Source organism: Panthera tigris, chromosome D1 (assembly GCF_018350195.1).
Source record: "Panthera tigris isolate Pti1 chromosome D1, P.tigris_Pti1_mat1.1, whole genome shotgun sequence".
Lineage (NCBI taxonomy): Eukaryota > Metazoa > Chordata > Mammalia > Carnivora > Felidae > Panthera > Panthera tigris.
Window position 1 is genome coordinate 35574350 of NC_056669.1, and position 11701 is coordinate 35586050.

The 11701-nt window shown below is 33.9% G+C and overlaps 1 pseudogene; it reads right to left on the reverse strand.

Annotated features, from left to right (window-relative positions):
* Positions 1 to 10854: 10854 nt before the first annotated feature.
* On the reverse strand, positions 10855 to 11035 carry LOC122231647 (annotated as a pseudogene).
* Between the last annotated feature and the right edge of the window lie 666 nt (positions 11036 to 11701).

Sequence of the window (11701 nt, forward strand, 5' to 3'; positions counted from 1 at the left end):
TCACTTGTTTCTTTTCTTGCACCTGACTAGTCATCAAAGTTGTCAAAATTATTCTATGAGTAAAAATTTTGAGGATTTCTATCCTGAATTAAAATTGTATAAATAGTTACTTGGGAAAACACACACACACACACACACACACACACACACACACACTTATGCACATATACTTCAACTAAATTGAATATATCTATTTTACCATCGATTTTTCAATTCTTCAAAACTTGCTGCCATATATGTAGCTATATTTAGCAATGAATTAAGATGGCTTCTTAACAAAAAAATTAGAATTTCTATTACAAACCCAGATTTTGGTTTAGGTTTTCTAAATTAATTACTTTTCTGTCTTCCTAAAGTTTTTGAAGGAAAATAGTCCATGTAAAATTATAAGTATCATAAATATCAGCACCAGATGATTTTTGTAAATTCTGGTCTGTGTCTCCACTTCCCTCCAGTACATGTGGTAAGGAAGCTAGGTAAGACATTCTAGGTGGAGTCTGAGCTCATAAGCCTTTGGATCTAAATGGACAATGCCCAGAAAGGAAAACTTCCAAACATTGTTTATTTGCCAAATATTGTTTCCAGGAGTTTTATTTTCACAGGTAATATAAAATGAGGTAGAGGATTCACAAATTACAAAAACATGACCTCTGTGTTTAAGGAGTTTATAATTTTATAGAAAAATCAGGGCAATGAATAGAATTGCTGGGTTTCAGATTCAGATTCAACAGAAAGAGGGCTAAGCATTTTCACATGGATTGTTCCAATTAGCCAGGATTCTTAATATCAAATGCCTGACAATGTCAGGTGATACCACATGAGAATGATGCTGGCTGAATAGCTATAGTAATAGAAGGTACAGCCTATGCTTCTCTAAAGGGAGTTACTCAGCTCCAGCCTTGTGTTTCCATGTATTCCTATAACTCAACTGAAGCCAGATAATCATGATTTTCTATCCAAAAATGAATATGGTGCAGGCCAAGCAAAATATATCTGAGAGCTGGAGTAAATTTTCGGTAATAGATTCATCAATGGTGTTGACATATCAATTTTGTATAATCATTTTCTCACATTTAACATAACTATGCATCATAGATATTGGGACATATTCTTAAATTTATTCAACTATATGATAGAGAAAGAGTTCTCATGATAACAAATACAGGGTGAAACCTGACTAATGAGGCCCTTCAGGGGACACTAAAGATACTACATTAAATGTACCCACAATTGATGCATACAGAATCGTGGACAAAGGAATTGCCAGGGAAGCAATCCTAATTTTCTCATATGCTTTATTAAGTGCACATAATGTGTATGTCGACTTATTTATACTTGAAGTTAGAAGCCAGTGTTATATATTCATATGCTGTCTGCCTAAGCTTGATTCCAGTCTAATGGGTCTCCCAAATATAAGGCTCCTCTTTGTTTTCTGGTATGACTTTCCATAGCCTAGTTGGGATCGTCCTATGACCAATCAGAGCATTTTCTGTTAATTTTGAACTTGGATATTAAACAGCCTATAGGTAAATTCTATCTGAGTAGATGTTGTGAGATGTGAAGTTACAAACTTCTCCAGGACAATGTTTCTTACTATACGAGAGGAGCCAGTCTGCAAAGAGAAAAAACTTTAAATGATCCAGAGTGAGAAGTATAGGCAAAATATATAGGAAGTGCTGGCATTATTCAGCTTCCTGAGACCCAGTTAAATCTCTTTTTCTTAAACTTTGATTGATGTACTCTGGTTTTAATTGTCAATATACTCCTTTCACTTCTATGTTTGTCTAAAATATTCAGAACTGGATTTTTCTCACTTATTATCAACAGAGTCTTGTCAAACACTATATACACACTTTTTTTTTCCTGCCATATAAAGACATATATTTATTTCAATGTATCCAAAAAAAGTGACTTTAATGGAAAGGTTTGAAGACATGAAAATTCAAACTAACTTGATTATTTTCTGCTAAGTCTTTAATCGGGCTCCAGTGACAATAAAATGCTAAACTTGGTAGACATAGGGTGGTTACATGAAGAAATGTGGGGAGAAAGACTGAGAGGAAAGGGAAAACATTACTATGGAACTCTCATAGATCCAGGTCCTATACTGGATCTATATATACTGAGTGTCTTCAGTAGAGTGTGGGTCTTTGCTGCCTAGAATCTTCTGAAAAGAGGGTGGTCTTTATTCTCCTCAGGAACATTAAGGAAAGCACCATCTAAGTCTTCCTCTACCATTTCCCTTAGAGGCAAAAGAGAACCAACCACAATGGTTTGAAAAGAGGTTGTTTTGTCAGTTTCCAACAAACACTGAGATCTACAGGAGCCTAAGTGAGTTGATTGCATATGACAATATATACATTTTATTATTGGGAACAGCACTCATTATTTTGTGGTTCTATCTGTCAACATAGAAAATAGAAAGAGTTAGGCTAGTTCAAAGATTACAAAAGGAGATAGATTCTACAAATATTAAAAGGATAAGTAAATATTGCAAAAAACATTATACCAGTAAATGAACAAATTAAATGAAATGGGAAAATTTCATGCCAATAATGGTCAAAAAGAAATCCATTACCAGGACAACACTAATTTTATTAAAGCAGAAATTAGCAAATGAAACTTTACATATGGTCTAGGCACTTTCCAATTGGCTACTTTTGCATTGGGTCCCAGGGTGAATGAGTCTGAATGCAAACCCGTTAAGAGAGGAATCTCCATCCCCTACAGCCCTGTGTCCTGGACATAAGTCTTGTTGGCGTTTGAACTATGCGTTTGAAAGCTCATCTTTCTGGTGCAAAGCCTAAGAGATGGGGTGCCTGATGTGGGGCCCAAACCCACTTTCTTCAGAGAGAAGCTTCATATTTGTGACATCCCTCCCAACGGTGTGCCACTGCACCAGGGATTGGGTTTTTAGTGAGACCTTGTTTCTGTCTCTCCTACCCTTTTCATTCGTTTAGTCCTTTGTTGTGGAGATGCTGTTCAGCTTGTTTTCACATCTTTTTCATGGGTAATTTTTCCATCTGCAGTTGTAGATTTGTTGCATCAGTGGGAGGAGATGATTTCAAGATCTTTTTTTTTAAATGTTTATTTATTTTTGAGAGAGAGAGAGAAAGAGTACAAGTGAGGGAGGGGCAGAGAGTGAGGGAGACACAGAATCTGAAGCAGGCTCCAGGCTCTGAGCTGTCAGCACAGAGCCTAATGTGTGGCTCAAAGTCATGAATTTCGAGATCATGACCTGAGCCAAAGTTGGACTCAACTGACTGAGCCACTCAGGTGTCCCTCAAGATCTTTCTATACCTTGCTTCCTTGGCTTCTGACAGTAATCACCGAGTATTTATCCACTGCCTACAATCTGCCAAGAACAGTTCTAGGTGTTCAAAGATTATTTGTTGCAACTCTATGTTAATGGATTTTGTGAATCTGAAATGACAGTCTTGTTTATATTCTATGCGTATTCTTGTAGCCCCAATAATTTGTGGCAGATTTTATTTTATGTGAAATTATACTGTAGCTCTTCTATACTTCACCATGCAGCATGTGTTCTAGGCACTAAATATATATGTACTATATGGAATTGAGGACTCTTGAAGTGAAGAGTCACAGCTTTTTCAAGGTCCCAAATTAGTGCAAAACCCCTCGCATTGAGGTGAGACCTGCAGGTTTGCACACAGCTGCAGGGTACGTTTGAGGTATTCACTAGAGAGAAAACTCACAGAGGAGAAAACTAATACTGGCCAAATGCCTGCTGTTTTATACTGAACTTTTAAGGAAAAGTTGCATGACACCCTCTCTTTATCACTGTTGCCTTTTGAAATTAAAAAAAAATAATAATTAACTATCCTAGTTTCAGTAAAAGGTCATAGAAAGGTCATGGGATAAAAAGCTGGGATAAGATCACAGAGGATTTTTCTTTAAAGAGCTCTAAGCCTATTACATAGATGATCTAATGAATCCCTGCAATGGCTATATGAAATAGATATGGGGTGAGTATTGTTATTCTTTTAGTGCTTTGCAGGGGAAATATAAAAATCATCAAATAGCATTTTCAAGCCCCTCACTCAAAGAGCTTCAGTGTTGTATTTGTCTTCTTAGCTTTGGAATGCTCCCCCAGATGTCAGAAAAGATGAACCATAATCTCTCAGGGGCATGTTTGATGTGATTCACGTAGGGCAAAATGGATTGCAGAAATTTATAACCTCTTTGGAGGAGAAAATAGAAGCTATATTCAACAAGAGATGGAGGAAAGTGAATGCTATTGAGCAATAATCACTAGCAAGCTGAGAGAACTGCAAAGGCTTTAACTCAGACTTCTGAACAGAATAATTTTTGATCATACACAAGGTAAAAATAATTCTTAAGAGCTATAGAGAAACTTGAGAGAAGCATCTAAGATCTTGAAATATAAAGATATAGAAACTCCCCCAAGGGGGGAAAAACTGTGCCCTTAAACCACATTAGTGGAGCAGATAGTTCCTGGATTTTTAAATTTTAACAAAGGAATATCTTCCATGTGAGGAAAAGGATATCAATTTTTATGTGAATATAAGACAGAAAGAGAAATCAGAGCCCAGTGATTGCCACTTCTAGTGGACTACGTAACTGAAATGGAGTTTCTGGTCTGGTTTCAAAATGAAATCTACCTAAGAAGGGATGTTACATTGTCTTCTTTTTAATATCCACTTTTATATCTTAAAGACACCACATGCACAAGTGCACACATATACAGATTCATATTACTGTATTGAATATATTGAGCAACTTCTATGTGCTAGTCGTGTATTTGCCATTGTTATGTGTATTTTGTTATTCTAGTCCCATACTAACACAGAAGCTCATTTTAACCATTTTCAATTTTTATAAAACCACTTAATGAGGCTGAATTACCTATAATTTGGATATTACTGATGTAAACAACATGTTGTCATTTATTCAACACTGTATTTCCAGATAATTTAGATTTATAAACATCCCTATGTAGTATCCACACTTCCATCTTTTTTTTCCAGTTGAATAGCTTTTTCTTCTTATTATTTGTCATAGTCATTTCTCCTCTTTCCTTAAATGCAATTGTGAAGAATCTGTGCTATTTTCATTCTGGTGACTATTTATATCTAAAGGGGTGTCATTTATTTTCCTGGATCTGCCAATACTAGCACTAATTGTAGGGGAACACAAGAAAAGTGGGACTATAGTTTACTGGTCAATATGAAATTCATGTTCTCTCTTTCCTGTGAAGCCTCTATGATGGGAGTAAGGTTCATTTCAGGGCTAATGGAAAATTTTGCCTCCCATATTAGAGGTACTTAGCCCTGCATTTATGCCTAAAAATACGTGTAGGTCAATTGTTTCTTCTACTGATCAAGAACATTTGCTATAGAGATAATTTTTAATTGTTTTTTCTCCTCCAGCTATCCTATCCACACAAGACTTTGTGAGTGAATACTTGAATAGTTACATGAATGAAAATACTAGTCCCATTTCCTGCCAATGGAAAGAAATGACCCTGGATAATTTGCAATTGTACTAAATACTCAACCTGCTGGTTCTAAGTAGATATTTTGGTTTGGGTTTTTAATCCTCTGGATGTTTATCCTAAAGCTGTATATCTCTGCCTGTGGCCAGAATTCTACCCCAACATGTGTCCACTTTCAAATTCATCTCTCAGACAGATTTGTTCTTTTATTTGTTCATTCAGTAGATATTTATGGAACATGCACCACTTTAAAGACCCTATATGCAGCACTGGATGTTCCATAGCAATGCAAAATGTTCACCTTTTACTGCAAATCGACTTCTTTTTATTTTCTGGGGCTATGGCTTATAAAAGCTTTCTCTTTCAATGTAAGATAGAGTTTTTGATACTTTTTCAATGTCCTGATTTCTAAAGATTGCTTTTAGTGTAGAGATAGAATGAAGGTGTCTATTCTGCACCATGATTCATGTATTATCTCCATCATAGATCATAAACAAACCAGAATTTTAATTTGAAAGGGAAATAATATTTAAGTAGTTGAGTAATTTCAAGATGCTTTGGAAATTCATTTTAATTAGTGGATTTACCTGACTTCAGTGAGGTTAGCACATACAGTCACTCACCCTTACATTCACAGTGACACTTATGTCCCCTAACCCATGATAAATCTTACATTACTACTTATGAAATAAATGTTTTCAAATGAATAGTTTAAAAGCTAAGTTTGAAGTTGTAATAGTGAGAATATTCATCTTCCTTGTTATATAAATTCAATATTATCTTATATATTGCTTGTATAGACATAAATTATGTCAACATGTATTTTAGTATGAATCACATAACCTCTAGATTATCTCAAATAGATATTTCAAAGATTCAATTTGTAGTAGTTATCAAATAAGTTAAATATACCAGGAGTAGGGATAATTCTTATCTTGATGCTCACGAAAGCAAAGTGCTAGATTTTCAATCTAACCTGAAATTAAAATGCTTATGTTTAAAAAAAAATGGATTCTGAATACATAGAAAATCAAGTAGAAAGAAACTTCTAAAGAAGGAAGGAAAAGAAAAGAAAAGAAAAGAAAAGAAAAGAAAAGAAAAGAAAAGAAAAAAAAAAGAGAAGGGCACCTGGGTAACTCAGTCTGTTACACATCTGACTCTTGATTGTGGCTCAGGTTATAATCTCAGAGTTTGTGAGACTGAGCCCTGTGTTGGGCTCTGAGCTGTGCTGACAGCAGTGCTAAGTGTACTTGGGATCCTCTCTCTCCCCATCTCTCCCAGCCCCTCCCCTGCTCCTGTGAACACGTGCACTCTTTCACTTCTCTCAATATAAATAGACTTTCAAAAAAGGCAGGAAGGAAAGAAAATTTTCTTTCTAAATATTTTATACATAATAACTTACTCTATCTTCAATAAACTTCTACAAAGTAGATACTATTACTACTGCCTTTGAAAAGATGATAAAAGAAAGCAAAACAGATGAAAAGATGAGAAAAAAAATAGTGATATCATGTAATTCCCCATAGTATATAGTCAGAAAGTGATAGAACAATAATTTGAAGCCAGGCAAGCACATATCAAAGCTAAAACTCTTAACCACTACATGCTGCTGTCTCTACGAGGGAAAGAAAGTATAAGATACAGTGACATTATCAACATCCTTCAATTAGTAAGCATATTTTAAGTCATGTTTCAGCATTTTCCTCCTTATTGAAGTGATTTCCCCAGTGCAAGATACTTGGCTTTTGAGTCAGATAGACCTGATTTCTCTCCTCAAGCTGCCACTTAAAACTTTTAAAGCTGATTTAGCTTACTTGAACTGATCTAAACTTATTTAACCTGTGGCTCTTAAGTGCCAAGATAAGATGTTTCCAAATTTCTAACAATAATAATAAAAGCATATGTTCCCTTGAAACATATACATAAATTTTTATAACAGCTTTATTTGTAGTAGCCCCAAAGTAGAAACAACTCAAATATTCAACAAATAAACAAATTTACCTTTTGACTAATAAATCTATCAATTAGAGAGAAGTGTATTAAAATTGTCCACTACATTGTCTATATGCTTTATAAGCTAAATTCTTATTTCAGTAGAGACTTAAAATTACTACATATTTCTTATAATTAAACTTTTATCAGTATGTGAATAAGACGTTATTTTTGTAAATAGAATATAATTAGATTTTTAAACTTTTGGACATAGCCTCTGTCTCTTAACTGCAGTGTTTAACCACTTATTCTGATAGCTGATCTACTAGAAGTTTCTTTTCACAATATTTCATTCATATTTTTTAAATGTCTGATTTTTTCTATGTTTACCTTCATCTATCATCTGCTTTTGAGAGTGATGATGTTGTCATATTATTTTTTTCTCCCTCATCTTAGTTGCTTATCTCTAATAACTTGAAGATGTAAACTAAAAGGCACTTAGTCTAATTGTCATTTTTTAAATTATTTTTAAGGTTTATTCATTTTTAACACAGAGAGAAAGACAGAGTGTGAGCCAGGGAGGACAGAAAGAGACACACACACATAGAATCTGATGCAGGCTCCAGGCTCTGAGCTGTCAACACAGAGCCCAACACGGGGCTCGCACTCACAAACTGTGAGATCAGGACCTGAGCCAAAGTTGGACACCCAACTGACTGAGCCACCAGGCACCCCTAATTGTCATTTTTAAAGTCATCATCTTGAGGCACCCAGGTGTTGGTTGAGCATCAAACTCCTGGTTCTGGCTCAGATGATGATCTCACAGTTTGTAAGTTCGAGCCCTGCCTCTGATGGTAGTGCAGAGCATGCTTGGGATTCTCTCTCCCTCTCTCTCTCTTTCTCTCTCTCTCAAAATAAATAAATCAACTCAAAAAAAAAAAAAGTGATTTTCTCTACCCCTTACCAACTGTCTGTAGTGCCATTTAGATTTTTCTCATTTTCTTGCTATTTGCATTGTCTCTACAATGTGCACCTTTTAAAAAAGCATCTGTGAGATTCACTGGGCTCCATACCTGAAGATATATATTTGTTCCATTAATCAAATTGTGTTGACTCTAATACTGCATTTTGTTCATTACTGTAGCTTTGCAAAGTCTTGAAAGGAGATAATGTGTCTTCCAACTTTGTTCTTATTAAAAGTGATTTAGACTGTTTCAGATACATTGTATTTCCATACAAATTTTAGAATGAGCTAATAAATTTCAACAGAATCCTGCTGGAAGTTTTATTGAAACTGAATTAAAACTGTAGGTCAATTTGGGAAGAATTGGACATGTTGAACATATCAAGTCTTCTGATTCTTAAGCACAGTATATCCCTCCTTTAATTTCTCTCAGTAGTGTTTTCCAGCTTTTAGTGTACAGTTCTTTCATCTACTTTGTCAGATTTACCTTTAAATATTTCATATTTGTTGATACTATAGTAACTAGTATTTTTTTAATTTTTTTTCTTTCCAATTGTTGGAATCATTGCTAGGATACAGAAACACAATTGCTTTTTATAGTTGATCTTGCAGCCTGAAACCTTGATAAAGTCTAGTAGCTAATTTGTAGATTTCATAGAATTTCCAACATAGATGGTCATGTTTCATTTATTTTTGCCTTATTTCTTTCTTATGTCTTTTTTCTTCTTAATTTTTATCTGTGTGTATCTATCAATCATCAATCTATCTATTTATTAATCATCATCTATCATTCTACCATCTACCATCTATTTATTGCATTGGCTAGAAACTCTTGTATATTATTGAATAAAGCTGTTATTAATAATCCTCCTTGCCTTGTTTCTTATCTTAGGGGAAAGCATTCAGACTTTCACTTTGAATTCCTGGGATAAGCCCAAATTGACAATGATTTTTGACCATTTTCATATATTGTTGCATTTAATTTGCTACATATTAGAACTTTTTTCTCAATGTTGATGAGGAATATTGTTCTGTAGTATTCTTTATTTGTAGTGTCTGTGTCTGGTGTTTATAACAGGATAATTATGGCCTCATAAGATTAGTTACATATTTCCTCCTCATCAATTTTCTGGAGGCGATTTTATAAAATTGGTAATTTTTCCTTAAACATTTGGTATAATTCATCAGCAAAGTCATCTGAGTATGGAATTTTCTTTGTGAAAATATTTTAACTGAAACTTTAGTTTATTTTCTAGAGACAGAGCTATTTTGGTTTGTTATATACACTTGTTTCTTGCTTCCTTGCTAAGAGAACCCTGATTTCAATTGGATATGAAAACATACCCAGCCAAACCTATTTGACTTCCCAGCCCCGCTTCAGTTAAGAATGAACCATGTGACACATTTATGGCCAATGAAATGTAAGAAGTCCGCAAGGCATTTTAGAGGAAGGGTTTTCTTTCATAATACAAATTCTACTCCTCCACTTTCTCCATTTGAATTTTCCAAAGACAAAAGCTAAGTTATGTGTTTGATAGAACAAAAAGACAGAAGGAATCTAAGTCTTTGATGATACACTCGATCAGCAAGTATAATATCTTTGGGGTGGCTAAACTTTATATTTGTTATGAGTTTAATAACCTTGTAATTTAAAGCCATGGATGAAAAATCCTACTTTATTTTATCTGAATTTTTACTTAATGATATATTGGCTACATATAAATACCTATATCTAATACTTTAATTGAACTAATTCTATAAGATTTTACTCTTCATTTTAAGTATTAATTTTTCTTTGTTTTTATACCAGTTGCATATTTACTAGAGTTTCATTTCAAACTAGTAGTTTGATCTTTTCTATACTATCACATAATAATTTCAGTATTTTGTCAGTCTCTTTGCATGTGGTCTGGCCATTTATTTTATTCTCAAAATTTTAAAACAAATATATAAATATCCAAAATACTTAGCATTCTCTGAGATGGTTAACAAGTGCTCAGGATCACATAAAAATCTCAGAATCATAATATATTATTTAAAGCTATCACCATTTTTAACATAATAATACTGGTTTTCACAGACTTGAGTATTTCTTGTTTATACTCATTGCAGAAAATTTCAATGTGAATTTGAGGAAACTTACTGGTATTGCATATAAATATAGATGTTCACTGAGATATACAGTTAGGAATTGTTACACAATTCTGTTAAAATTTTCAAACCATAGATTTAATTTGCATAAATACATACTATACTATAGTATATAAGAAGAATGGGAAATTATGTAGTGTTTAAAACAATGTTGTAAATCTATGTTCATTACAAAAACATACATCTACAAAAATCAGTAAATGGAAAATCAAGTCACAAATGGTATGTTACATATAATTAAACTATTTTTTTAATTAATTTATTTATTTTGAGAGAGAGATAGAGGGAGAGGCAGAGAGAGAGGGGGAGAGAGAGAGAGTCCCAAGCAGGCTCTGAGCTGTCAGCACAGAGCCCCATGCAAGGCTCAAACCCACAAACTGCTAAATCATGACCTGAGCTAAAATCAAGAGTGCAATGCTTAACCAACTGAAAGCCCAAGGTGCCCACCATATAATTAAACTGTTAAAAACAGATAATACACTTGATCTTAGCCAAAAAGCCAAGTGAGATATATATATATATATATATATATAATTAAATTCTTAATAAAAATATGATATAAATGTATGCTAATTAAAGTTACACAAAGTTATATCATATTATATATTTTATTATGTTCTTTTGATTAAGTTATATTAAAACAGAACACAAAAGTATCTGGAAGGAATTTTACCAAATTTTTAAGTGGCGTATCTTTTGGTTATTTTTTAATTCTTTAGATTTTCAGTACTATCTGCATATATGTTTTAAATATATTACTCATTAATCATGCAGACAATGAGGTTAAAATATTCCAATGTGGCTTAATGTTTGTTTATCACCAAGAAGATCAAGTCTAAAGTGTGTCCATGCACTATGTTGCTGATTTAAAATGAAGTAAAAGACTTGAGGCACCTGGGTGGCTCAGTCAGTTGAACATCTGACTTCGGCTCAGGTCATGATCTTGCAGTTTGTGAGTTCAAGCGTTCAAGTCCCGCGTTGGGCTCTGTGCTGACAGCTCAGAGCCTGGAGCCTGTTTCAGATCCTGTAGCTCCCTCTCTCTCTGCCCCTCCCCTGCTCTCCCTATCTCTCTCAATAAATAAATAAACATTAAAATAATAAAAGTAAAAATAAATAAATAAAATGAAGCCAAAGAGTACTGGAGTTGAGCATGTAAGTATCTAATCAGCATGGATTTT